The following is a 27,850-nucleotide window of genomic DNA, read 5'->3' as shown; positions in this document are numbered from 1 at the left end:
GAGGTAACAAACCATCCGGGAGTTTCTGTCATGACCACAGAACCTCCTTTCTGTACCTCTAACTAATGAGTCCCCTATCACTACCACTCTCCGCTTCTTCCACCCTCCCTTCTGCACTGCAGAACCAGACTCAGTGCCAGAGATGGAGCTGCCGCAGCTTGTCCCAGGTAGGTCCCCACCCCCCAAAACAATATCCAAATCAGTATACTTGTTGTTGAGGGGAATGGCCACAGGGGAACCCTGCTCTGCCTGTCCTTTCCCCTTCCCTCGCCTGACGCTTAGAAGGATTCTTCTAAGGTCCTCTGAAAGTTGTTTTGATTGAGACATGGTGCAAATAAACAGATCTTCCTTGAGAAGAGCAAGCTCCGTCAGTAACCTGACCTTGTGTGTCTTTTTTATAGGGCAGAGCACCTCTGCAACCCACACCTCCAATCTCATCTCATTGATTGCAACACCTGACTCTGAATTGCTGAAAACCAGAGGTTTGCATACCTTTTCCCAATAAATACATGTAATATTGGATCATTTTTCTCAATAAATAAATGAACAAGTATAATTTTTTTGTGTTATTTATTTAATTGGGTTCTCTTTATCTAGTTTTAGGACTTACATGAAGATCTGATCATGTTTTAGGTCATATTCTGTAAAAACAGAGAAAATACTACAGGGTTCACAAACTTTCTGGCACCACTGTATATGACCTTTACATTAAAAGATAAACGAACAGGTTATTTAAAAAATACTATGGATTTCAAAACCCATGAATACAATTCTCCGTTTTACACAGTACACAGGCCTTTATTTAAGCAGAGACCTGATCATTTCCAAGGCCATTGTGCAATCTAAGAAGAACAAGGCTGCACCAAACACAGCTGGAGCAAGTTGGACTGGTACATCACATTTGGAACGATTTTTCCTTGTCCTTTATCCCAAAAAACATTGCACTACAGGTTACTATGATGTTAACTTATAATGGTTAAAGAAGGTCGACTACACCTTGGGTGCCTGTGTGAAGGACAGGATCCAAAATCTTTCATCTTAAACAATATTAGTAGTGAAAGAAACAAATGCAGAATGAAATAGGATATATCAGTCAGATCATATAAAGAGGAAATGAAAGATTTAATGCAGAGACAAACGAAGCCAGATTCTTTTTTAAAATAATGGCATTTCAAATATCTTAGGAACAACTAAAAATCTGCAAGAATGAAACTCAAGTATAAATATCTCCTGTTCCATGCTGGAAAAACTTGAGAGACATTGCACAAACATAAATCTTGCCTTAAAAGGGCTCTGTATTGTTAAGTACCAACCCTAGCTTTCTGCAGCAGGTTTGATTTATGTTAACAATACAACTGTGGCAATGGTTAATGAAGTTATGCTGCTACAGTTGAATGACACAATATGGTGATTTGCAACTCACATTATACAGTATATGATAGATTATTTATAGCTTCCTTGGCTTTCACATTAACCTCACCAAAATTCTAGTAAAGTATAATATTTAGCTGGTAAAATAAAGGAATTTATATAGTACCATTGGATCTTTAACCCTTCTGATTCTTTGTCTACTTCCCAAAGAAAGCAGGAATCTAATCTTGATGTAGAAAGTTAAAATGTGTATTACAAGTATATTATAAGCTTATAACAAGTTCATTTGGTTCTTTGGTCAACCTAAGGGAAGAGAACAGGTAAACACATATGGTTTGGTTCTGCTGAATATTCTAGTTGCCTTTACCTTGATTACATCACCCCAGGAAAATTGCCAATATTTTACTTTATATTTTATTGTCACCAAACAATTGATACTAGAGCGTACAATCATCACAGCAATATTTGATTCTGCTCTTCGTGCTCCCTGAAGTACAAATTGATAGTAAATATTAAAAATTTATAATAGACAATAGACAATAGGTGGAGGAGTAGGCCATTCGGCCCTTCGAGCCAGCACCGCCATTCACTGTGATCATGGCTGATCATCCACAATCAGTATCCAGTTCCTGCCTTATCCCCATAACCTTTGATTCCGCTATCTATAAGAGCTCTATCCATCTCTTTCTTGAAAGCATCCAGAGACTTGGCATCCACAGCCTTCTGGGGCAGAGCATTCCATATATCCACCACTCTCTGGGTGAAAAAGTTTTTCCTCAACTCCGTTCTAAATGGCTTACCCCTTATTCTTCAACTGCGGCCTCTGGTTCTGGACTCATCCATCAGCAGGAACATGCTTCCTGCCTCCAACGTGTCCAATCCCTTAATAATCTTATAAGTTTCAATAAGATCCCCTCTCAGCCTTCTAAATTCCAGAGTATACAAGCCCAGTTGCTCCAATCTTATGACATATGACAGTCCCGCCATCCCGGGAATTAACCTTGTGAACCTACACTGCACTCCCTCAATAGCAAGAATGTCCTTCCTCAAATTTGGAGACCAAAACTGCACACAGTACTCCGGGTGTGGTCTCACCAGGGCCCTGTACAGCTGCAGAAGGACCTCTTTGCTCTTATACTCAATTCCCCTTGTTATGAAGGCCAGCATGCCATTAGCTTTCTTTACAGTTTGCTGTACCTGCATGCTTGCTTTCAGTGACTGATGTACAAGAACACCTAGATCTTGTTGTACTTCCCCTTTTCCTAAATTGACTCCATTTAGATAATAATCTACCTTCCTGTTCTTACCACCAAAGTGGATAACCTCATATTTATCCACATTAAACTGCATCTGCCCACTCACCCAGCCTGTCCAAGTCACCCTGCATTCTCATAACATCCTCCTCGCATTTCACACTGCCACCTAGCTTTGTGTCATCCGCAAATTTGCTAATGTTACTTTTAATTCCCTCATCTAAATCATTAACGTATATTGTAAACAGCTGTGGTCCCAGCACTGAACCCTGCGGTAACCCACTGGTCACCGTCCACCATTCCGAAAGGGACCCATTAATCGCTACTCTTTGTTTTCTGTCAGCCAGCCAATTTTCAATCCATGTCAGTACTCTTGCCCCCAATACCATGTGCCCTAATTTTGCCCACTAATCTCCTATGTGGGACTTTATCAAAAGCTTTCTGAAAGTCCAGGTACACTACATTCACTGGCTCTCCCTTGTCCATTTTCATAGTTACATCCTCAAAAAATTCCAGAAGATTAGTCAAGCACGATTTCCCCTTCGTAAATCCATGCTAAATTATAAATCATAAATAGAAAATAGAAAAGGGAAAGTAAGGTAGTGCAAAGAAAACAGAGAGGCAGGTCTGGATATTTGGAGGGTACGGCCCAGATCCGGGTTAGGATCCGTTCAGCAGTCTTATCATAGTTGGAAAGAGGCTGTTTCCAAATCTGGCCATACGAGTCTTCAAGCTCCTGAGCCTTCTCCTGGAGGGAAGAGGGACAAAAAGTGTGTTGGCTGGGTGGGTTGTGTCCTTGATTATCCTGGCAGCACTGCTCCGACAGCGTGTGGTGTAAAGTGAGTCCAAGGATGGAAGATTGGTTTGTGTGATGTGCTGGTGGGCTGTGTTCACGATCTTCTGCAGCTTCTTGGAAGATTACCTCTAACTTTGGTGTTCTAAAACATTGCTTTATTTAACATTAACACCAAATTAGTTCCTCCACAAAAGAAAAATCACAAAATTGGCTAAATTCAGAGTGAAACAGTTAGAATGTTTTACTTCCATAGACAAGCACTAACACAGGACTGTCCAATTCCCAAACAATTTCGTGCAGCTTGTGATACTTTGCAGCACAACAGTCAGAGAAGGAGATCAGCCTTTAAATGCAGGATTTAAATGCAGAATCCTTGTACAATAGAGCTCTACTGAAATAGATGTTGTTTCATCACAAAACTGCAGGGTGATCTGCAGTCCACTGCTCAACCTGCAAAGAGGAGATCTTCACCAAAACACGCTTTTCATGAAAGTGCAAAAGCCACTGCTCTACATACAGTCCTTATTAAGATAGCGCCGTGTACAGCGGCTGTGTTGCGAGCTCCGTTCCAAACTAAAGTATACTACTAATTTCTATGATTTTCTTAGCATTTTCTGTTCAAGTAGCTGATAGTCACATCAGATACGATAGTCTGACCCTTCTGAACATTGGAAAGACAGCATTTACCACTACGTGCTGCCTTTTCTACACTGAGATCCCCTGCTTGCATGATCCATGGCAGACTCATCTCTTACATAGCCACTACCTCTGAGGCTGAGATGGCTCCCTAGCATACTCCTGGCTAACGTTCAGTCCCTGGATAACGAGCTGTAAAAACTGAGAGCCAGAATCTCCTATCAGCGGGAAACAAAGAAATGCAACGTTTTGTGCTGCCTGAAGACCTGGCTGATGGAGGAGATACTGGATCACGCCATCGAGCCCTCTGGGTTCTCCCTGTCCAGGCAGACAGATCAAAATACCTCACTGGGAAGAGTAAAGGAGGAGGGGTATACTTAATGGTCAATCATGCTTAGTCTGACCCCCTGAATGTGCATGCACTCAAATCTTTCTGTTCCCCAGACCTGGAAAACCTGGTGCTGCCGTGCAGACCCTACTGGCTGCCTAGGGCAGCAGTCCCCAACGACCCGGCTGCGGACCAGTACCAGGCCGCGAGGAACCAATATGATTTGGCGATATGAGTCAGCTGCACCTTTCCTCATTCCCTGTCACACCCACTGTTGAACTTGAACGCACGCGAGGTCATTACCCACGCGTCATCCACGTCAGCACGAGAAGATCAACTCCTCGAGCTTGCAAACGATGTCAGACTGATAAGTATGTTTGACATAACATCTCTGCCGGCATTCTGGATCAAAGTCAAGGCTGAATATCCTGAGATAGCCACTAAATCACCGAAAACGTTGCTTCCACTTCCAACATATTTCTGCAAAGTGGGATTTTCTTCAATGAATGCAACGAAAACTAAATTGCAGAATAGACTGGACATAAGGAACCCCATTCGAGTATCGCTGTCTCCCATTACCCTTTGATAGGATCGTTTTGTTGCAGGGAAACAAGCCCAGGGCTCCCACTGATTCAGCGATATTGGTGTGTTGCAATTATTTTATATGTTCATGCGAGGAAAATATCCGCTGTGTGTTTAATATCCAAACGTTACTCAAAATGTTATGATGCTATTGAGTTATAACTGACTTATAATTGACTTATCACTATATTCATTCGCTGTGTTACATAAAACTTAAAATAACACTAACATATAGTAAAAGCAGGAATGATATGATAAATACACAGCCTATATAAAGTAGCAATAATGTATGTACAGTGTAGTTTCACTTAACAGAGTAGGGAAGATTAAACCAAAACCGATTTGTAGAAAAAAAATCGGCACGTACACGCATGCGCACACAGGTGCCCGTGCAAGGCTTCATGGTCATGGTAGTCTTTCTCCAGGTAAACACAACGTATTTGACTGCTACTCTTGTCCATTGGCAACCCTACCCACCCCCCACCTCCCGGGTTGGCCAGTCCGCAAGAATATTGTCAATATTAAACCGGTCCGCAGTGCAAAAAAGGTTGGGGACCCCTGGCCTAAGGAGTTCATGGCTGTTATCATCACAGTGGTGTACATTCCACTGCAGGCTGATACTGACCTGGTTCTCAAGGAACTGTACGAGACCAACAACACACCGGAGATTGTACGTCCAGAGGCTGCCTTCATCGTGGCCGGTGACTTTAATCGAGAGTCACTGATGAAAGTCTCTCTGAAGTTTTGTCAGCACATCCAGGTGAGCACTTGTGGAGATAACACACTTGACCATTGCTACACTCCCTTCCGCAATGCTTACAACGCTCTCCTTTGCCCAGCTTTTGGAATATCAGATCACTCTTCGATCCTGCTTTTGCTGACGTACAAGCAGAAGCTGAAACAAGAAGCGGCCATAGTTAAAACTGTCTACTGTTGATCCGACCAATCGGCCTCCATGCTGCAGGACTGCTATGATGACATTGACATTGTCTTCCATGATGAGGGGGTGTCTCCAAGTTCATTGGTGGAGTCACGTGCTTCATCTGGAAGTGCATCAACGACGTTGTTCCCCAGAATTTGGTCAGGGTCCTGCCGAACCAGAAACCTGATCAATAGTTCCGTGCGAGCAGCACTTACTGCACGACAGAGATCTTACATCGCTGGCGATTGACTAGAGCTCAAGAAAACCAGCTACGATCTGCGCAAATCTATCAAGGCTGCAAAACAACAATATAAGGAGAAGATTAAGTCAAGATTCACAACGAGTAGCACAAGTGACTTGTGGCAAGGCTTGCGTACCACCGCAGACATCAAAGCCAAATGTTGTGGTGCCGCCAACATCACAGCTTCTCTCCCAGATGATCTCAATCGCTTTTATGCTCGATTCGATGTCGCTAATTGTGAGCCTTCGAGGAAAGCCACCGCTACAATCTGCAACCTGGTCATTTCTGAGGCTGAGGTATGCAGATGTTTCCAATGAGTGGACAATTGCAAGGCTGCAGGACCGGACGGCATCCCAGGGCGAGTACTCAGGATGTGCGCAGCACAACTGGCAGGTGTGTTTACAGACATTTCTAATCTCTCGCTCTCCCAGTGTAGAGTGCCCTCCTGCTTCATATTATCCACCATTGTCCCCGTACCAAAAAAGACCAAGGTAACATGCCCGAACAACTGGCGTCCTGTCGCACTCACCTCAATAATAAGCAAATGATTTGAGAGGCCGGTCAAGGACCACGTCTGCGGCAAACTGGACACCCTACAATTCGTCTACCGACACAACCGATCCACAGATGATGCAATAGCCATTGCTTTACATACTGTCCTTACACATCTGAAGAAGAAGGATGCTTATGTGAGAATGCTGTTCTTGGATTACAGTTCAACATTCAACACCATAGTTCCATCCGGGCTCAACAAAAAGCTCAGAGACCTCGGCCTTGATCCCGCCTTGTGCAGCTGGATCCTGGACTTACTCTCAGATCGCCAGCAGGTTGTAAGAGTGGGCTCCCTCACCTCCAACCCTCTGACTCTCAATACAGGAGCCCCCTAGGGCTGTGTACTGAGTCGCCTCCTTTAATCCCTGTACACCCATGACTGTATCGCCACCCACAGCTCCAATCTGCTAATTAAATTTGCTGAGGACCCTACATTGATTGGCCTTAACTCAAACAATAAATGAGGTGGCCTTTAGGGAAGAAGTCATTTCTCTGACATAGTGGTGTCAAGAAAACAACCTCTCCCTCAATGTCACAAAAACAAAGGAGCTGGTTGTGGATTACAGGAGGAATGGAGACAGGCTAACCCCTATAGACATCAATGGATCTGGGGTTGAGAGGGTAAACAGCTTCAAGTTCCTCAGCATCCACATCACCGAGCACATCACCGAGGACCTCACGTGGTCTGTATACACCAGCTGGTGGTGAAAAAGGCACAACAGCACCTCTTTCATCTCAGCCGATTGAGAAAGTTTGGTATGGGCCCCCAAATCCTAAGAACTTTTTACAGAGCATCCTGACTGGCTGCATCACTGCCTGGTACGGGAACTGTACCTCCTTTAATCAAAGGACTCTGCAGAGAGTGCTGTGGACAGCCCAGCGCATCTGTAGTTGTGAACTTCCCATGATTCAGGACATTTACAAGGGCAGGTATGTAAAAAGGGTCCGGAGGATCATTAGGGACCCAAGCCATCCCAACCACAATCTATTCTAGCTGCTACCATCCGGGAAATGGTACCGCAGTATAAAAGCCAGGACCAACAGGCTCCGGGACAGCTTCTTCCACTAGGCCACCAAGCTGATTAACTTACACTGATTTGAGTGTATTTCTATGTTACATTCACTGTTCTATTTATTATAAATTACTATGATTGCACATTGCTCATTTTAAACAGAGATGTAGCGTAAAGAATTTTACTCCTCATGTATGTGGAGGATGTAAGAAATAAAGTCAATTCAAGTGTTCTTTAAGTGAGATCCCATTTATCAGGAAATACAGAGATGTTGACACCATTATTTAAAGTAATTAGATCAGCAATCCATTTATACGTGTGATATTACCAGCATGGAGCTGCGAAGTAGGAGAAGGAACTTCTATGCATCATTCAAGCCTCTTCCTTTGATTACCACTGTACTGTCAGTAATGACTGGATGTCAGAGAAAATTATTTAGTTTGCACTGGAGACCATGATTTTGCAGACTCCTTAGGAGAGACATTTTCACTTACAGCTATTATTCCCTGACAGCCCATGCTGAGAATGCATTCTTCCTCTGCTCAGCTGGGAGATGAGGTTGTGAATGGTGGTGGCGTATCTTCCTGTCAGTTGCCTTCTACTCCTTTTGCTCTCCAGACTCAGCTCCATGGTCCAGAGGTTCTGGGTCCCCATAGTAGTTCTTTCTTTGGCATCTGTCTCTGGTTAGCAAGGTTCAGCAACATGCAACACCTGATGGTGAAGTCTCCACATCTTATATTTTCATATTTCTCTACATGCGACTTTTCACTATGATCTTTATACTTGAATGGCTCTTATAGTTTCCGCACTCAGCTACGAAAGTTGGAGAGAGAACTGAATTGAAGTGCCAAAGCATTATAGAGTGGAGCCTGTTTCTTCAGGCACTAGGTTGCACTGAGAATTTATATATCTATCGAAGTACAGCGTGGAATCGGCCTTTCTGGCCCTTTCAGCCGCATAGCCCAGCAACCCCTGATTTAACCCCAGCCTAATCATGGGACAATTTACAATGACCAATACGGGAGGAAACCAGGGCACCCAGAGAAAATCCACACGTTCTATGGGGAGGACATACAGACACCTTATAGATGATGTCAGAATTGAACTCCAAATTCCAACGACCTGAGCTTTACTACTGTGGCACCTAATGACTGACAATATTGACTTCCTCAGGATGAAGGAGGTGTATGCTTCCCAAATACAAAGTATTCGGATTGAGAAAATTCCTCTCAACATCTACAAGAAAAAATGCACTGAGGAACTGAACCCTTTCCTGGTAATAGAAAGGTCATGCTTCTTCAAAGGGCTCTTTAAGAGCACTATGGAAATGCTGCAAATCTGCAGTGTCCCAGAAATCACTGAAATCAAGGTGCTCTCTAGACTATGGATGAACTGACTTTCAGAAATCTAACTTTATACAAATTTTCCCATATATGGCAGAGGGAAGAAACCATTCCTAAATCAGTGAGTAGATTTTCAGGCTCCTGTACCTCCTTCCTGATGGTAGTAATGAAAAGGCATGTCCTGGATGACGAGGGTCCTTAATGACAGATTCTGTCTTCCTGAGGCACTGCCCCTTGAAGATGGTCTTGATAGTGGGTAAGGTTTTCCCTTGATGGAGCCGGCTGAATCCACAACCCTCTGCATCTTCTTGTGATCTTATTCTTTGTGCTCTGCATATTAGGCTGTAATGCAGCCAGTCAGAATAGACTCTATCGTGCATCTATAGGCACCTGTAAGAGTTTTTGGTGACATACCAAATCTCCTCAAACTCCAAAGGAAGTAGAGCTGCTGGTGCACCTTCTTCATGATTACATTAATGTGTTGGGACCAAGATGGATCCTCTGAGATGTTGACTCTGAGAACTTGAAGCCGTTCAGCCTTTCCACTCCTGACCCCTCAATGAGAACCATGTGTGAAAAGGGATCTGGTGCTTTCCCAGCGTATATGACAATAAACTCCTCTTGGGCTTCCAGCTGGGTACAGATATCGATTATAACCGACATTTCAATGACAAACACTACCATCTTCAGGGCATCATCCCTGGTGAAGATGGCAGAGTTTGTTATTGAAAAAGTTTATTCGTAGAACCAGTGTGTTCTCCCAATTTCCACTTCCTGACGTTTAATTAAGGGAAGTTGAATTTTCAACGAAATGCAAGAATTATAGCATATATAGAATTACACAACATGGTCAGCTATAGAATACGGATATTGCTGACTTACAGAGAAATTAGTCTATGGACAGTTCTCAGGGATGGAACCCTTATGTAACACAGGACTGTCTTTAATTTCTTTGCAAATACTACGTGGGTTGGTGAGCAGTAGAATGGAGACATGGCAGTAATTTGCTGTGGCTAATTGGAAAAATTTTGTAATAACAAAATGAGTCTTTTTGACCCCTGACCTTGAAAGAGGCAGCCCAAATCTGCAAGTATGTCTAAGGTCGTCCTGCGGAATGACACAACCATAGTGATGACAGCCTTAGGATATCCGAGCCTGTGAATAATTTGTTTATCAGAGTTCCAGGTAAGATGTGCTATCTCTAAAGATTCTCCAGGAGGAAGTACGTAAGAGTCAAGATGTCTATGACCCACCCTAACTGGCCAGCCATGATCATAAAGATGTCATCAATGAGAGAGCAGTCAATGGTGTCACCATATGAAACAAGTAGCTCAGCAGTTAAATACTGGAGAAAACACCTTTGAAGGTACTATTGTAGCTTACAATCCCTTATAAAACCACAGCTATGTCTTCAAGTGTCAGCAGACTATCCCGTTAAATGGTAAGAAAAGAAAGAAATGGCAAGAATGATTTACACCTGGTTCTCTAGTGGCAGATCCACAATGATCATATATATTGGAGTTCAAAACTACCATTTCAGGCAGAAGTAGGTGCTGTATATCACTAAAGCAGGCACGGAGCACAGGAAAAAGACTAAGTACACAAAAGTGCAGCAGATGATAGTGACTAACATAACTTCACCATAAATGATTGCTAGTGCATTCTGTTCTGAAAAAAAGAGAAGAATTTTGAGTGGTTATTGCCTAAAATGTGGGCACTATGCAATTCAATTTCTAGGATCTAATTCCAACCAGGGAAGGGGATGCTCCAAAATTAGCACAGACAAAAGTAATTCAAAAAATGGAATTTAACTGTAACAAATTTCCTGGATCAAATGTAGGTAACAACACTTGTGACAATCATCTAAAATTACAGATTGCAGAAGTGTTCTTTCAGATTGGAAAATTGCATGTGCCAATCTTGTATTTGTCAAAGAAAGAAACACCAAGAGATTATAGATCAGTTAAGGAAATTACTGGAGTCCATAATCATTAAATTGACTGAACTCTTTGAAAACCTTCAGTTGATCAGACAGATCATAGGCGAGGTCAATTGGCCTGACCATTATTTTTAAGAGAGGTGATCAAAATGGGGTACAGGGTATCTAATCATGTTCTCAATTTGGATGAAAAGAAATATTTGACAGTCTCTCAGAAGAAACTGTTAGCTTAAGCTCCAACTCATGAAATTGAGAGCATATAATTTGCCTGCTTAGGAAGCTGAAGTATACTGGTTGAATGGCATAAGACAAGGATAATAATGCAGGGTGTGATTGTGGATTCTCACTAGGATTAAGTGTTTTAGCCTCAACTAGTCCATATATTAATATATGAAATAGATAAAGGAGATAGAAAGCCATATATTCAAGTTTACCAAAGACACAAACACAGGCCACAACAGAAATAAGACATAAATATTATAATCACAAGCAATGTTAATACATTAAATGTTTGGACAAAATCACAGTAAATGAAATTCATTGTTGGTCAATGTGAAGTCAACTCTTTCAACCAAGAAAAGGACAGTAATAAAGAGTGCTTTCCAATGGCAGAATGTGATAAATTGTGGAGAATTAAAAGAGTTAGATTCCAAACTCATAGATGGTTGACAGATATCATTGACAGATATATAACGTAATCACAAAGGCTAATGAAATGTCAGCACTTGAATTTAGAGGATTGTGATATAAAGGATTAGTGGTAATCCTGCATTTATATAAAGGCCAGGTTTGAACGAGCCTGCGCTACCAAGAACTGTGGCTGTGTGCCACACCTTAAGAATGATATATTAGACTTCAAGGGAGAATGATTTATTATGAAGAGAAATTACATAAACCAATGAAGTTGTTTTTCTTTTGAATTTTTACATTAATGAAGGGAAAGAATATATTTTTACAGTGGTGCTATAAAGTTTGTGAACCCGGTAGAATTTTCTCTATTTCTTAATGAATACTTTGTTTTAGTATTCACCAGTGAAAAGGACCTTGGCAATTGTAGGGATGATTTACAGTGAACTGCAACACTTGCGTGTATAGACATTAAGAAACAGGATGTGCTGGAGCTTTTGAAAGGTATTAAATTATTTAAGTTGCTGGGACTGGATGAGATATACCCGAGGCTACTGTGGGAAGTGAGGGAGGAGATTGCTGAGCCTCTGGCGATGATCTTTGCATCATCAATAGGGATGGGAGAAGTACCAGAGGATTGGAAGGTTGCAAACATTGTTTCCTTGTTCAAGAATGGGAGTAGAGATAACCCAGGAAATTATAGACCAGTGAGTCTTACTTTAGTGGTGGACAAGTTGTTGGAGAAGATCCTGAGGGATAGGATTTATGAGCATTTGGAGAGACATAATCTGATTAGGGATAGTCAGCAGGACTTTGCCAAGGGCAGTGTGGAGGATCAGCGATATCTTGGGGGTCTGAGTCCATAGGATACTCAAAGCTGCACAGGTTGACAGTGTTGTTAAGAAGGCATATAGTGTGTTGGGCTTCATCAACCTTGGGATTGAGTTCAAGGGCCATGTGGTAATGTTACAGCTATATAAGACCTTAGTTAGACCCCAATTGGAGTACTGTGTTCAGTTTTGGTCACCTCACTACAGGAAGGATGTGGATACTATAGAGAGTGCAGAGAAAAATTACCAGGATGTTGCCTGGATTGGACAGCATGCCTTATGATAATAGGTAGTTTGAATTTGGCCTTTTCTCCTTGGAGTGACAGAGGATGAGAGGTGACCTGAGAGAGGTGTATGAGATGATGAGAGGCATTTATCGTTTGGATAGCCTGCAGCTTTTTCCCAGGACTGAAATGGCTAACACGGGGTGGGGGGGGGCATAGTTTTAAGGTGCTTGGAAGTAAGTACAAGGGGGAAATAGATATCGAGGGGATGTCAGGGATAAGTTTTTCACACAGAGAGTGGTGGGTGCGTGGAATGCACTGCCAGCAGTGGTGGTGGAAGCGGATACCTTAGGGTCTTTTAAGAGCCTCTTAGGTAGGTACTTGGAGCTTAGAAAAATAAAGGGCTATGTGCTAGGGAAATTCTAGGCAGTCTCTAGAGTAGGTTACATGGTCAGCACAACATTGTGGGCAGAAGGGCCTGTGAGGTGCTGTAGATTTCTATGTTCCATGTTCTGCACAAATATGACCTAAAATGTGATCAGATCTTCACACAAGTCCTAAAATTAATAAAAAGAACACAATTAAATAAGTAACATAAAACATTATACTTGTTCATTTATTTATTAAGAAAAATGATCCAATATTATGTATAATTGTTGGATAAAGTATGTGAGCCACTGGGGGTAATGGCTTCTACAAACGCTATTTGGAGTCAGGTGTTCCAATCAATGAGATGAGATTGGAGGTGTGGGTTGTAGAGGTGCCCTGCCTGATTTAAAGGGAAAAAAAAATACTGGAAGGAGAAATCAATGTTCATGCCGTCAGGTTGGAGGCTTATCTAGATGGAATGTGAGGTGTTGCTCCTCCACCTGGAATGTAGCCTCATTGTGGCAAAAGAGGAGGCCATGGATCAACATGTTGGAATGGAATGGGGATAGGAATTATAATGGTTGGCCACCGAGAAATACCGCTTTTGGCGGATAGAGCAGAGGTGTTCACCAATGTGGTCCCCTAATTTATGTTGGGTCTCACCAATATAGAGGAGGCTGCACCATGAGCACTGGACAGACAACCCCAACCGATTTGCAGGTGAAGTGTTCCCTAACCTGGAAGGACTGTTTGGGGTCCTGAATGGAGGAGATGAATGGGCAGATGTAGCATTTCTGTCACTCACAGGGCTATGTGCCATGAGGAATATTAGTGCGGAGGGTTGAATGGACACAGAGGGAATGATCCCTGTGGAAAGAAGGAGGTAGGTGTTTGGTGGTAGGATCTCGTTGAAGATGGCGGAAGTTACGGAGAATGATGCATTGGATGTGGAGGCTCATGGGGTGGTAGGTGAGAACAAAAGGAACTCTATTCCTGTTCAGACAAACGGAAAAAGATGTGAGCATAGGTGTCCAGGAAATTGGAGATGTGGATGAGGGCAGTGTCATGGTTAGAGGAAGGAAAACCCAGTTCTTTGAAGGAGGACTTTCTGGAAAGGAAAGCCTAATCCCGGGAACATATACGGCAAAGACGAAGAACTGAGAAACGGGAATTTTTTTTTCAACAGGTTACAAAGTGGGGAGAGATACAGTTAAAAAAAAAACTGACAGTTTGTCTCCAAAGATGACACCCCAAAGAGATCCAAGGAAGGGGAGAAAAGTGTCAGAAATGGACCAAGTAAATTTAGCGGCAGGGTAGAAGCTGGGGGCAAGGTGGATGAAATTGACGAGGTCCATGAAGCAGCACTAATGCAGTCGTCAAATGTGGCGCAGGGAACGCTGAGGAGCATTACTACAGAAGATACTTTGAGATCTGGAATACTAGGGAATCTGGTATTCCAGATCCTCTCCCTCAATGGACTGGCCGCCGGGCGCTGCTTTCGCTTCCGCAGGGCTCGCTGGTCCTTCCCTGTCCGGCAGATGCTCACCGTGGACCCGAACAGGCCCGCCGCTTTCCGGGGCTGAAGCACCCCGCAGAAGAACGGCCGGTCGCCGCGCGTCACGTGACCTCGCAGGGAGTTGACGTGACACAAACGGGTTCTGTCGCGCGCACCCTGGGACGGCCCGGCCCGGCCGGGCGGAAAGAACGGTTCAAGACTGCCCGGTAACTTCCGACCGGCGCTAAAAGGAGGAGATGAACTCGACGGGAAAACCTCCCCAGTCACCAGCCAACCGCGCAGCCCCAGCACCGTTACCCGCCAATTAGCCTTGTCTCGACGACGGCGGCGGCGACGACTTCCGGCACACTCTGCTTTTCAGGTGGCGTCATCCTGACTGGATGCGTGCACGCGCGTGCTAGCGAGAGCACGATCGGCAGGGAGCGCGCGCGGCGGCGGGAGAGGGCGAGACGGAGAGCAGGGGATCGCGGTGATTGCGGAGCCAGGGGGATTTTATTGCTGGAACCTGCTCCTCCAGATAAAAAGGATCGTTTACGGACGGTGAGAGGATTGGGCGTACTAGCGGAAAGAAGGTGCCGCTCCGGTGAGTGGGAATTCTCTGTCTAACCTCCCATACCCGACTTCACAGAGCAAAGTGTGTTGGGTTTAAAGAGCGATAAATGGGAAGGGGACAGGAAGGGCCCTTGTCTCCACGCTCCTTTCCCACGCCAGCCCCCATCCTCAACCCCTTTCCTTATTCCCCACCTTGTTGTCGACTCGCTGGCTTCGGCCTCTCAACCCCCCCCCCCCTCGCTTTGCCCGGCCTGTAGGGTGAACTGAGGGAATTCGGAGCAGGCCAGGGAATGAGGCAGCTGCTTCATCGGGATCTGAGGAAAACATTACTCCCAAACCGCCTTTGAAATAAAATTAAGCTGTGGCCGGTAGTGGGTGAAATGTAACCAACTTTCGCGTTCGCTTGGAAGTTCTCATGTCGGCGCAGCTTTATTTTCGATGTTTAAAATGATCTTTTCCCTCTATGCTTCCAGCGTTGATTACGATGGATTTAGTTCATTGCGAGTTTGATTGTTAATTCAGAAGCTTATAGTTTGGATACAATACGTGTTCTGTGTGAGGCCATGTCCAATCTTGTTGTGTTTGTGTTAAGAGCTGATGCAAAGATTTCGGTGTTTGGTGTGAACAGTCAGTTCGTCAACACTGCTGTCAGACTTCTGAAATGCCTTGGGTTTGTTAGCAAATACTTTTTGTCTCCAAGTTTTAGATTCTGGAGATTAAAAAAAAGTCCAGATTAAATGTGCAGATGAATTTTGCCAAGAAAGGGGCAACATGTTTGGCTAATCTTCACTTATAATAAAGTTTTGAGATGAAAATATCTATACTGTCATCTGTCATGGTTGTAATCTATGGGGCGGTTAGTTAATAACTTTTCGATATATAGATGTACTTTCTTTTGAGGTTAAGTTTTCCGAGGTTTGATCAAGGAGACTCTGTGAGAAGAAAGATTGGTGGAGTTGACTGTAAAGAAGCATAGCTTGTGATGATTGGGGTTTAACCAACTAAAACCACTGAATGCTCACATCATAAGTGAATAGAAGATTTACTGGTAATGAAGGTACAGTTTGTTACCAAAGCATGTTTAGTGGGCTAAGGAGTTTAAAGGCATGGACCTGAATCCATATTGTTTTTTTTTGTTGATGAGAATATTATTGAAGATTTACCTTCATCAAAAGCACACCATGCCATTAGAATTTTCTTAGATCTTGAGAACATATAACCTGTTTTTTCAGAGGATGATAGATTGGCGGGGAAAAATTCAGATCAATGTATTGGATTTTGGAATATTTGCAGCTATATAATGAGGTATCTTGGGGAAGAGACCCAAATCTAAACACTAAATCCATTTACATTACATATACAGCTTATGTACAGAGTGAACAGTCTGTAGCCGGAGCACAGTCTGATGTGAAGAAGGGTCCTCCACAGACTGTTAGATTTGAATGACTGCCTCATCTGCGTCTATTACCAGGTTCCAGCACTGTTATTGGCTTCCTATCTACCATCAATTTCAAACAGCTGCCTGTTCCACAGCACCTACGACAGGGGAGGGGGTTTAGTTTTACATTTTTTAGTAATTTTATACATGAAACAACTACTTTAAATTTTCAGTTTTTCATGATAGGTTTTTGCTTCATGATCAGCATAGTGTTAAGCAGCATATAAGACTATATGGCCCATTGACTCTGCTCCACCATCTCCTCATGTGTGATCCATTTCCTTCTCAACCCCAATCCATTGCCTTCTCCCTGTCAACCTTCATGCCCTCACTAATCAAGAACCTATCAACCTGTGTGGCAATGAATTCCACAGATTCACCACTCCCTGGCTAAAGAAATTCTTCCTCATCTCTGTTCTAAATGGACATCCCTCCATTCTGAGTCTGTCCCCTCTAGTCCTCAACTCCCCCACCATAGGAAACATCCTCTCCACATCCACTCTATTGAGGCATTCAATAGGTTTCGATGAGATCTTCTCTCTCCCTTCCCCCCCCACATGCTTCTGAATAGCAATGAGTACAGGCCCAGAGCCATCAATCAGTCCCCATATGGTAACTGTTTCATTCCCAGATCATTCTTGTGAACCTCCTCTGAATCCTCTCCAATGTCAGCACACCCTTTCTTAGATATGAGGCCCAAAACTGCTCACAATACTCCAAGTGAGTCCTCACTGGTGCTTTATAAAGCCACAACATTACGTTCTTGCTTTTATATTCTAGTCCTCTTGAAATGAATGCTAACATTGCATTTGCTTTCCTCACCACTGACTCAGTCTGCAAATTACTTTTTAGGAAACTCTGCACGAGGACACCCAAGTCCCTCTGTAGCTTGGATTTTTGAACTTTCTATCCATTTGAAAAATAGTTTACCTTTTTATTTCTTCTACCAAAGCTCATGACCATACATTTCATGACACCGTATTCCACCTATCCCTTCTTTGCATATTCTCCTAATCTGTTGAAGTTCTTCTGCAGTCTCCCTATTTCTTTAACGCTACCTGCCCCTCTTCAGATTTTCCTTTGTCTATTCTGCTTGTTATTTCTTCAAAAGAATTCCAACAGATTTGTCAGGCACTGCTTCCCTTAAGGAAACCATGCTGACTTCAGCCTATTTTATCACATGCCTCCAAGTATCCCGAAACCTCGTCCTTACAACATTGTCTCAACCACAGACTAATTGGCCTAAAATTTCCTTTCTTCTTGCCTCTCTCCCTTGAAGAGTGGTGTGATATTTGCAATTTTCCAGTCCTCCGAAACGATGCCAGAATCTGTTGGTTCTTGAAAGATCATTACAATCTCTTCAGCCACCTCTTTCAGAACTTAGGGTTGTAGACCATTTGCTTTGATTTTTCTACCTTCACTCCGATGCTGACAAATCCACTTTTTCGATACACGATTGAGATCTTCATTTCTTTGCTTTATGCTGTGTTTTTCTATTTTTCATTAATTTCTTTTCAATACATGTGTGAGGTCTTCTCAGAACTGTCTGTGGTGCACAGAAACCTGAGCATCACCTGGAACCTGCCCAGAGCCTTGTAGAATTTTTCATTTGTGTACGTCATGTCAGCACTCAAAAATATTTTGGATCTTGGAGGTTCTTGGATTTTTATATTTCAGATAAGGGTTACTCAACCTGTATTAGATAGTTCTTCTTGAAACTCATTGAGCTAAACCCCAAACCAAGCTGTCATTTGAATGAACCTGTTGTATAGACTCCAAGGTAGAGACCAAAACTGCTCACATCTGCTATAAAAACAAAGGATAAATGTAAGGTGATTTTTCTAACTCTTAGTACTCCCATCCCCTTGTAAATGTCAAATACTATGTCTTTTTAATTATTTGCAGTTCTTGCAAACTTACATTCTGCATCTCATGAACTATTAAAAGTAGTAGTGGCATTTATCTCTCATATTTCTACATAATTGTTCCTAATTGTGTAATAAATTTTCTTTGAAAATAATTTGTGTATATTGTATCAACACAGTAATTTTGAACATCCGATCAGTGTTTACACTTAGCTATTTTTTGATGCAATTTCACTCATGTTTTCAGTAGCAGAGCTGTTAACAATACTTCACAGTTCTTGTATTCTTTCTGATGCTGGCAAGTTGTAATTAATGATCTTCAAAAAAAAAGTACTCAAAATGAAAATGTTACATATGTATAGTGGGTCTGTTAACAAAAATATAATGAAAGCTATACCTCAACCCATTTCAGCTTCATAGGTATCCAGTTTATTTTGAAGATTTTCATTACATGATATGTAGAAACACGTAGGCTTTTGGAAATCAGTTTCTCTCACTATCCACTTTAATAAAAACTCACATTTAATGCTTTCTTTGAATCATCTCAGACCTGATTTGAACCTTCAGAGCCTTCTCTTGACTATTGCAAAAAAAAAGTTGTACTCAGGAAAAAATCCTAACACTTAATAATGTAAAAACATTAGATTTCACACATTTAAATGGAGTCAATTATGTGGACTGCATTGAAACATTAACTAAAATTAACTATATAATTACATTTGATTAGTGTTTTGATACTCCTCTTGATTTTTGAAGAAATTGGTTTAATTGAACACAACGAAGAAAAATAAGAGCAGGCATAGGTCACTCATCCCTTTCAAGCCTGCACTGTCAGTTAACACAATCATGGCTGATCTATACTGGCTTCATCTCTTTTGTCCCATTTGTCTATTCTCCTGTGTTCCTTGACTTCAAAACTTTAAGAAGTTCTATTTTCTTTCCATCTACTGGGGCAGAGAATTTCAGGGGTTCACCACCCTCTGCGAGAGGAAATTTATAAGTACCTCAGTTTAAAATGACTGGTGTCTTGTTTGAGACTCTTCCACTTGTGAAAACAAGACTTTTGGGATGATGACTGAAATTGTGATGGGTGAATTTACAGTAGTTGAGTCTTTCCGTGGATTTTTAAAAAAATATTTACATAGTAAACATCTTGTTAAATTTAGTACTACTTCAGGCTATCAGTATTAATACTTTAAGTAAAAACACATTAATAAATGTACATTGAACTTTTTTTATCAAATTATGTATATTATATAGAACCTTGAGGTTCGTCTCCTTACAGGCAGCCACAAACCAAAGAAACCCAATAAAGCTTATTTTTTTAAAAAAGCCTATCAAACACTCAATGTGCGGGGAAAAAACAGATCATGCAAACAACAAAAGCAAGCAAATAACATTCAGAACTGAAATTCACAAAAGTGAGTCCACAGCCATGAAACTAATTATCACTGCAGCCAATTATTTGCAGAGCACAGCCTCAGTTCAGTGCAGAGATGAGTAAACCTCACGAAGCAGTGAGCTGAACAGTGGCCCATACCTTGCCTCCAGACCCGATACCATGACCCTTTCAGTCTGGCCCAGCACTTATATCATCCAAACCTCGGGTCATTCTTCACTCTCTAACCTGGGCCCAGCTGCTACAATATGCTTTTCAGGACCTGGCTCCGCCACCTTGATTCAGCCTATGCCAGACTTTTCCAGTTCATCCTGATGCTTAAATTGATCAAACCTCTGCTCTTTCCTCACTCTTGAGCCCAGGCTCAGGCCCTGCTGCCTCAACTCTGTCTGCCTCCACTCGCCTTGCCTTGGTTCTTCCACATCGAATTGCCTCCAAACATTGGCTCATTTCCTGCTCTCGGGTTCATGCCCTGCTGCCTTGATTTGGCTGAAACACACCGCACCACAATCTTCAGTTCACACCACAAAATACCATGTCATAAAGGAAGCTCAAGTACTCAACTTCAAAAGGAAAGTTGCAGGTTATTAACTGCAGTGATCGTATCTGAGAAGAAAATTGTTTCTTTTGTTTGCTACCAGCAAGTCGTCGCTGTGTTTCACCAGCCCCATCTTAAATTGTTAGTTAAAAATGTTAATTAATTTAGAAAAAAATATTGAAACCTTATGTTAATAATAAAGGAAATTTCAGCAAAATTTGGAGTTAAAATGAAAAATTTCATTTGCATAATTCGATGTTGTAATGAAAATCCAGTTAACCTGTGCATAACATATTATCTTAATACCCTGGTATTATAAAACTGCCAGGATTTTGGTGTATAATTTTCAGTGAGTGATAAATATTGGCAAGGAGGTTGAGAATAATACCCCTACTGAAGACTATCTTGATTTGCTTTTTTTTAAAAAAGATGGTGATATGGAATCTTTTGTGCTCATTTGAAAGTGTAGGTACAATCTCTATTTAACATCTCATCCAAAAGACAGCAGCTCCAATGTTGCTGAACATGTCAGTATAGCATTGGAGCAGGAGTCTGATTAATAGTGTGTGTGAAGTGAGATTGAACCCATTGCCTCTGTGTTGGAGTGAGAAGTACATCAAACTTCACTGGCAAACAACAGGAATTCTGCAGATGCTGGAAATTCAAGTAACACACATCAAAGTTGCTGGTGAACGCAGCAGGCCAGGCAGCATCTCTAGGAAGAGGTACAGTCGACGTTTCAGGCCGAGACCCTTCGTTAGAAACTTCACTGGCATATTTGTATTTGTTGAAAAGCCAACTACTGTAGCAGAGGAGATTTATCCAGAGGCAGCACTTGTTGGTGTGGCATATCAGAAGTTCAGTGGCTTTTTGTTCCAACTATGATCATTCATCGTTAGGGTCCTGCCATTTAATTAAAACCAGTTCTGGAGGCTGGTTTCAACTGAATGGAGCTGGTATTTCAAACAGAGTTACATTTCTAAATCACAGTGGCTTCCGGTTAATTTGGTCACCAGTTAGGGCAACTGCTTATTTGGGACAAATCCGAAAGAACAAAAACTAATCAAGACAGGATACCCTTCATTTGTGTTGGGCACATGGCCAAGTGGTTAAGGCGTTCGTCTAGTGATCTGAAGGTTGCTAGTTCAAGCCTCAGCTGTGGCAACATGTTTGCGTCCTTGAGCAAGGCACTTAACCACACATTGCTCTAGTGTCTGTGCGAGGAGCGGCGCCCCACACAGACGTCCAATCTGCGCCTTGTAAGGCATGAAAATGCCCGACGCAGGCCTCTCATGGTCTGAGTTGACGTTCCCTCCCCCCCCCTTCATTTATTTGGGTCACTATGTCACTTAATCGGGACAAGAGACTGCTGCTGAACAACTTCTATACTTTTTAAATAGCATCAGTTGTGTGTGTTTATGTTCAAAAAAGCAGTGATTTTTGTCACTGATAGTTGGTGAGAAATAAGCACTAAGACAATTCAGAACTGTTTTGCTTACCATCATTTCAAGCATTCTGGCCTGGAGATGCCAGAAACAGCCGAAAGTGAAAATGAAACAATTTCACTATTCCAAATCAGGAACTACGAAGAATTTGAAAGTATCGACAATTGTCTTGATTGTTGTAATAAAAATAAAGTTTTGGAGAATGCAATCATCAAAAGCATTGTGTGAAGGCAGTCTAGCTGCATTAGGTGTTTGCGCTGTTTTTGTTTGTTTACAGTCAATCAAACGAACATGGCAGCGTACACTGGATGAATTCCTCCATCATTAACTATTGGGAACTAATACAGTTTTATAGTACTGTACTAGTATATTCTAAGTTGTTTTATGTTTCATTTAATTACATAATTTGTTATTCAATTACACTTTAGCTGGGTTTTTTTAATACCTTTTTAACTATTTCCATTAAACTTTGGCTAATTGGGGCGGCTGAAATGGGCCAAAATGTACTGGTTCTGATGTATCCCAATTAATCAGAATCCACCGTAGATGGAAGAACTTGGAAGGGTGAATAATGTTTTAAAGCAAATCAGTTGTATTACAATAGAATGGAAAATAACATTAGAAAAACAAATTTAACATACAATGATGAATGGAAGGTCTGGATGAGCAGAATACAAGTCTTTTGAATTAATAGCATTCAACCTAATATTAAAATCATTTTATTGAAATCTTTGAAACACTTGCATATTCAGGCCATTCTCATCAATCTTTCCTGAAAGGACAGCCCTCTTATTCCAGATATTGATATAGCGTATTTCTCACTTCTGCCCCACAGGAATGTAAATCCTATCTTGGGTAAGGACGCTCAATATTATTCAAGTTACTCATCTCTAAGAATACTTTCCATCAATTTACCCACCACTGACGTCAAACTCACAGGCCAATAATTGCTAGGTTTATTCTTAGAACCCTTTTTAAACAATGGAAGAACATGAGCAATACGCCAATCCTCCGGCACCATCCCTGTTTCTAATGACATTTGAAATATTTCTGTCAGAGCCCCTGCTATTTCCACACTAACTTCTCTCAAGGTCCTAGGGAATATCCTGTCAGGAACTGGAGACTTTTATATTCCTTAAAAGCACCAGTACTTCCTCTTCTTTAATCATCATAACTTCCCTACCTGTTTCCCTTACCTTACACAATTCAATATCCTTCTCCTTAGTGAATACCAAAGAAAAGAAGTTGTTCAAAATCTCCCCCGTCTCTTTTGGCTCCACACATAGCTGTCCTCTCTGATTCTCTAAGGGACCAATTTTATCCCTCACTATCCTTTTGCTATTACTATAACTGTAGAAACCCTTTGGATTTATTTTCACCTTACTTGCTAAAGCAACCTTATATCTTTTAGCTATTCTAATTTCTTTCTTAAGATCCTTTTTACATTCCTTATATTCCTTGAGCACCTCATTTACTCCATGCTGCCTATATTTATTGTAGATACCTCTCTTTTTCTGAACCAAGTTTCCAATATCCCTTGAAAACCATGGCTCTCTCAAACTTTTAACCTTTCCTTTCAACCTAACAGGAACATAACAATTCTGTACCCTCAAAATTTCACCTTTAAATGACCTCCATTTCTCTATTACATCCTTCCCATAAAACAAATTGTCCCAATCCACTCCTTCTGAATCCTTTCACATCTCCTGAAAGTTGGACTTTCTCCAATCAAAAATCTCAACCCTGGATCCAGACCTATTCTTCTCCATAATGATATTGAACCTAATGGAATTGTGATCACTGGACCCGAAGTGCTCCCCAACACAAACCTCCGTCACCTGACCTATCTCATTCCCTAACAGGAGATCCAACACTGCCCCTTCTCTAGTTGGTACCTCTATGTATTGCTGCAAAAAACTATCCTGCACACATTTTACAAACTCCAAACCATCCAGCCCTTTTACAGTTTGGGCTTCCCAGTCTATGTGTGGAAAATTAAAATCTCCCACAATCACAACCTTGTGCTTACTACAAATATCTGCTATCTCCTTACAAATTTGCTCCTCCAATTCTTGCTCCCCATTAGGTGGTCTATAATACACCCCTATAAGTGTTACTACACCTTTCCCATTCCTCAATTCCACCCAAATAGCCTCCCTAGACGAGCCCTCTAATCTATCCTGCCAGAGCACCGCTGTAATATTTTCTCTGACGAGCAATGCAACACCTTCTCCTCTTGTCCCTCTGATTCTATCACACCTGAAGCAACGAAATCCAGGAATATTTAGTTGCCAATCACACCCCTCCTGTAACCATGTTTCACTAATAGCTACGAGATCATACTTCCAGGTATCAATCCATGCTTTAAGCTCACCCACCTTTCTTATAATGCTCCTAGCATTAAAATAAATGCATTTAAGAATTTTTCTACCTCTTACTCTGTTTATCACTAACGGTGCAAACAACTTTACTATTTTCTTTCTCTTCCTTCTCCCCTACATCTGTTCCTACACTCTGGTTCCCCTCCCCCCCCCACCCCCCATATCTAGTTTAAATCCACTGGAGCCTCTCTAGCAAACCTACCTGCAAGAATATTTGTCCCCCTCCAGTTCAGATGTAAACCGTCCCGCGGGAACAGGTCCCACCTTCCCTGGAAAACTGCCCAATTATCTATAAATTTGAAGCCCTCCCTCCTGCACCATGTCTTCAGCCACGTGTTGATCTGCGCTATCTTTCTATTTCTAAACCTGCCTGCACGTGGCACTGGTAGCAATCCTGAGATTGCTATCCTGGAGGTCCTGTCCTTTAACTTGGCGCCTAACTCCCTAACCTCGCCTTTTGGGATTCCTACCCACGTCATTGGTCCCTATGTGGACCACGACATCCGGCTGCTCACCCTCCCTCTTGAGAATACTGAGAACTTGATCCAAGATGTTGCGGACCTTGGCACCAGGGAGGCAACAGACCATCCGGGATTCTCGATCTCTTCCACAGAACCTCTTATCTGTCCCCCTAACTATCGAATCCCCTATCACTACTGCTCTCCTCCTTTCCCTCCTTCTCTTCTGAGCTGAGGGTCCCAGCTCGGTGCCAGAGACACAACCACTGCAACTTATCCCTGGTAGGTCGTCCCCATCAACAGTATCCAAAATGATACACTTATTGTTGGTGGGAACAGCCACAGGGGTGCTCTGCTCATTCTGTCCACTCCCCTTCCCTCTGCCTGACAGTCACCCAGCTACCTGTCTGCTGACCCTTAGGGGTAACTATCTCCCTGTAACTCCTGTGTATTTCTGGCTCTGCCTCCCGAATGATCTGAAGTTCATCCACCTCCAGCTCCAGTTCCTTAACTCAGTTTGTCATGAGCTGCAGCTGGATGCACCTTTCACAGGTGTAGTCATCAGGGACAATTGTGCTCGCCCTGACTTCCGGCATACTGCAAATGGAGCACTCCACTGCCCTAACTGATGCCTCCATTACCTACTCCTAATGTAATTAATTTAATTAAAGGAACTTACCTGGCCTTGCCTCACTTGGAATGAAGCTCGTCCTCAGCTGGCCGAAGCCTCTCGAGCCAAAGCCTTCCTACTCTGTCTCCCACTACTCCGTCGCCGGCTCCGTTAATCTGCTTGCTTTTTAAATCTCCCGCTGCCTCACAGTTCGACTTTCACGCGCTTGTGCAGTCATGCCCTGTTCAACTGTCAAAGAAATATCGTATTATTACCTTTGCCATCCTCCAATGTTCTGGGGGTACTCCTGTGGTAGCGAGGATGCAAAGATCATTGTCAATGTTCTAGCAATATCTTCCCTCCATTCCCGTAGTAAGATGGGCTATATCCTAAATGGCCCCAGAGACGTATCTATCCGAATGTTTTTCAGAAGCTCCAAGACTGCCTCTACTCCTCACCCCCACCTTATGGTCTCCAGGAGCAGATTCTCCTTTATACTTGTGCCATCTTACCCTTAACTGTAACCATTCCTCTATTGCTCATGCGCTGTAGTCTAATTTGTAGGCATGCACTGTAGACTAACTTGCAGGCGTGCAAAAGATAACAATTAAACTGCCAGAGTCTGGAACAGTAGTAGAAGCTGAGAGGATGGGTGGGTCATGGCGAAAAAGTCAACAAAAGTAGAAGATGTGTCAATTACAAATGGCTATGATTTGGAGTCAAGTAAACACATGATATTATTATTCTGCTGGAATATCCAGTGAAGTTCTAATGTGAGGAACTGGAGGACAGACAGGGAGGACTGGAGGCAGGGGTTTGAAGCCCAGATACAAAATCATTTCCTCCTTGTCTAGCTCTGAGGAAGTGCTCAACTAAATTACATTGCTCCCTGTACATTTTTACAAAATGTAAGGAAAGCCTTTACAATCCTGGTGTTATACATCAGTGAGTCTTAACATCACTGGTGAGCAAACTTAATGGAAAGGATTCTTAATAACAAGATATGCAAGAGTTTGGAGAAGCATTGTCTTATTAGCGACATTCAGCAAGGCATTGTGAGGGCCAGGGCGTGCCTTGTGTGCTTCACATGCGTGATTGAGTTTTTGAGGAGGTGACAAAGCAGATTGATGTAGATAGAGCAGTGCATTTGATGTATATAGTATGCTCATTCAAAAATTCATGAGGCATGATATCCATGGGAACTTGGCTCCATTGATTTGAAATTGGCTTGCCCACAGAAGACAGAAGGTGGTTGTAGATGGAGTCCATTCTGCTTGGAGGTCGGTGACTAGTGATGTTCTGCAGGGATTTGTTTTGGGATCTCTAATTTTTGTGATTTTTTTTTTTGTAAATTACTTTGAGGAAGTGGAAGGATGGGTTAATAAGTTTGCAGATGATGTGAGGGTTGGCACTGTTATGATTAATGTGGAAGGTCATCATAGGTTACAATGGGATAGAGACAGAAAGCAGAGATGGGTGGAAAAATGGGAGATGGAGTTCAATCAGAAAAATGCACTGTGATACACTTTTAAAGATTGAACTTGAAGGCAGAGTACGGGGTAATGACAGGATTCTTATCACTGGAGAAGCAGGGATTTTGGGATCTAAATCCATAGAATCTCAAAGTTGCTGTGAAAGTTAATAGGGTGTTTAAGGAAGCCTGTTGAATGTTGGCCTTCATTAGTCATAGAAATATAGAAAAACTACAGCACAATACAGGCCCTTTGACCTACCAGAATGAACCACCTCACACTTATCTGGGTTGAACTCCATCTGCCGCTTCTCATCCCAGTTTTGCATCCTATCAATATCCCACTGTAACCTCTGACAGCCCTCCACACTATCCACAACACCTCCAACCTTTGTGTCATCTGCAAATTTACCAACCCATCCTTCCACTTCCTCATCCAGGTCATTTATAAAAAATCATAGAGTAGGGGTCCCAGAACAGATCCCTGAGGCACACCACTAGTCACCGACGTCCATGTAGAATATGACCCATCTACAACCACTCTTTGCCTTCTGTGTGCAAGCCAGTTCTGGATCCACAAAGTAATGTTCCGTTGGATCCCATGCCTCCTTACTTTCTCAATAAGCCTTTCATGGGGTACCTAATCAGATCCCTTGCTGAAATCCATATACACTACATCATCAATGCTGTGCCTTCATCAATGTGTTTAGTCACATCCTCAAAAAATTCAATCAGGCTCGTAATTCAACCTGCCTTTGACAAAGCCATGCTGACTATTCCTAATCATATTATGCCTCTCCAAACGTTCATAAACCCTGCCTTTCAGGATCTTCTCCATCAACCTATCAACCACTGAAGTAAAACTCACTGGTCTATAATTTCCTGGGCTATCTCTACCCCCTTGAATAAGGGAACAACATCCGCAACCCTCCAATCCTCCAGAACCTCTCCCGTCCCGATTAATGATGCAAAGATCATTGCCAGAGGCTCAGCAAACCCTTGCCTCCTACGGTAGCCTGGGGTACATCTCATCTGGTCCTGGAGACTAAATCAACTAGATGCTCTCCAAAAGTTCCAGCACATACTCCTTCTTAATGTCTACATGCTCAAGCTTTTCAGTCCGCTGTAAGTTATCCTTACAATTGCCAAGA

The 27,850-nt window shown here is 42.4% G+C and overlaps 1 protein-coding gene across 2 annotated transcripts in view; it reads left to right on the top strand.

Annotated features, from left to right (window-relative positions):
- The first annotated feature begins 14,405 nt into the window (after positions 1 to 14,405).
- bmpr1aa (bone morphogenetic protein receptor, type IAa) overlaps positions 14,406 to 27,850 on the top strand; it is a 262,289-nt gene continuing 248,844 nt past the window's right edge. Inside the window, exon 1 of one of the 2 annotated variants that reach the window (XM_063070736.1) lies at positions 14,406 to 15,125. The gene's annotated coding sequence lies outside the window, so the exon portion shown is untranslated. The remainder of the gene's footprint in view (positions 15,126 to 27,850) is intronic. The other variant, XM_063070737.1, reaches the window with a different exon arrangement.

The sequence above is a fragment of the Mobula hypostoma genome, chromosome 18 (assembly GCF_963921235.1).
Source record: "Mobula hypostoma chromosome 18, sMobHyp1.1, whole genome shotgun sequence".
In the NCBI taxonomy this organism is placed as follows: Eukaryota; Metazoa; Chordata; class Chondrichthyes; order Myliobatiformes; family Myliobatidae; genus Mobula; species Mobula hypostoma.
The sequence above is the reverse complement of the archived record's forward strand: the minus strand, read 5'-3'. Positions and strand labels throughout refer to the sequence as shown.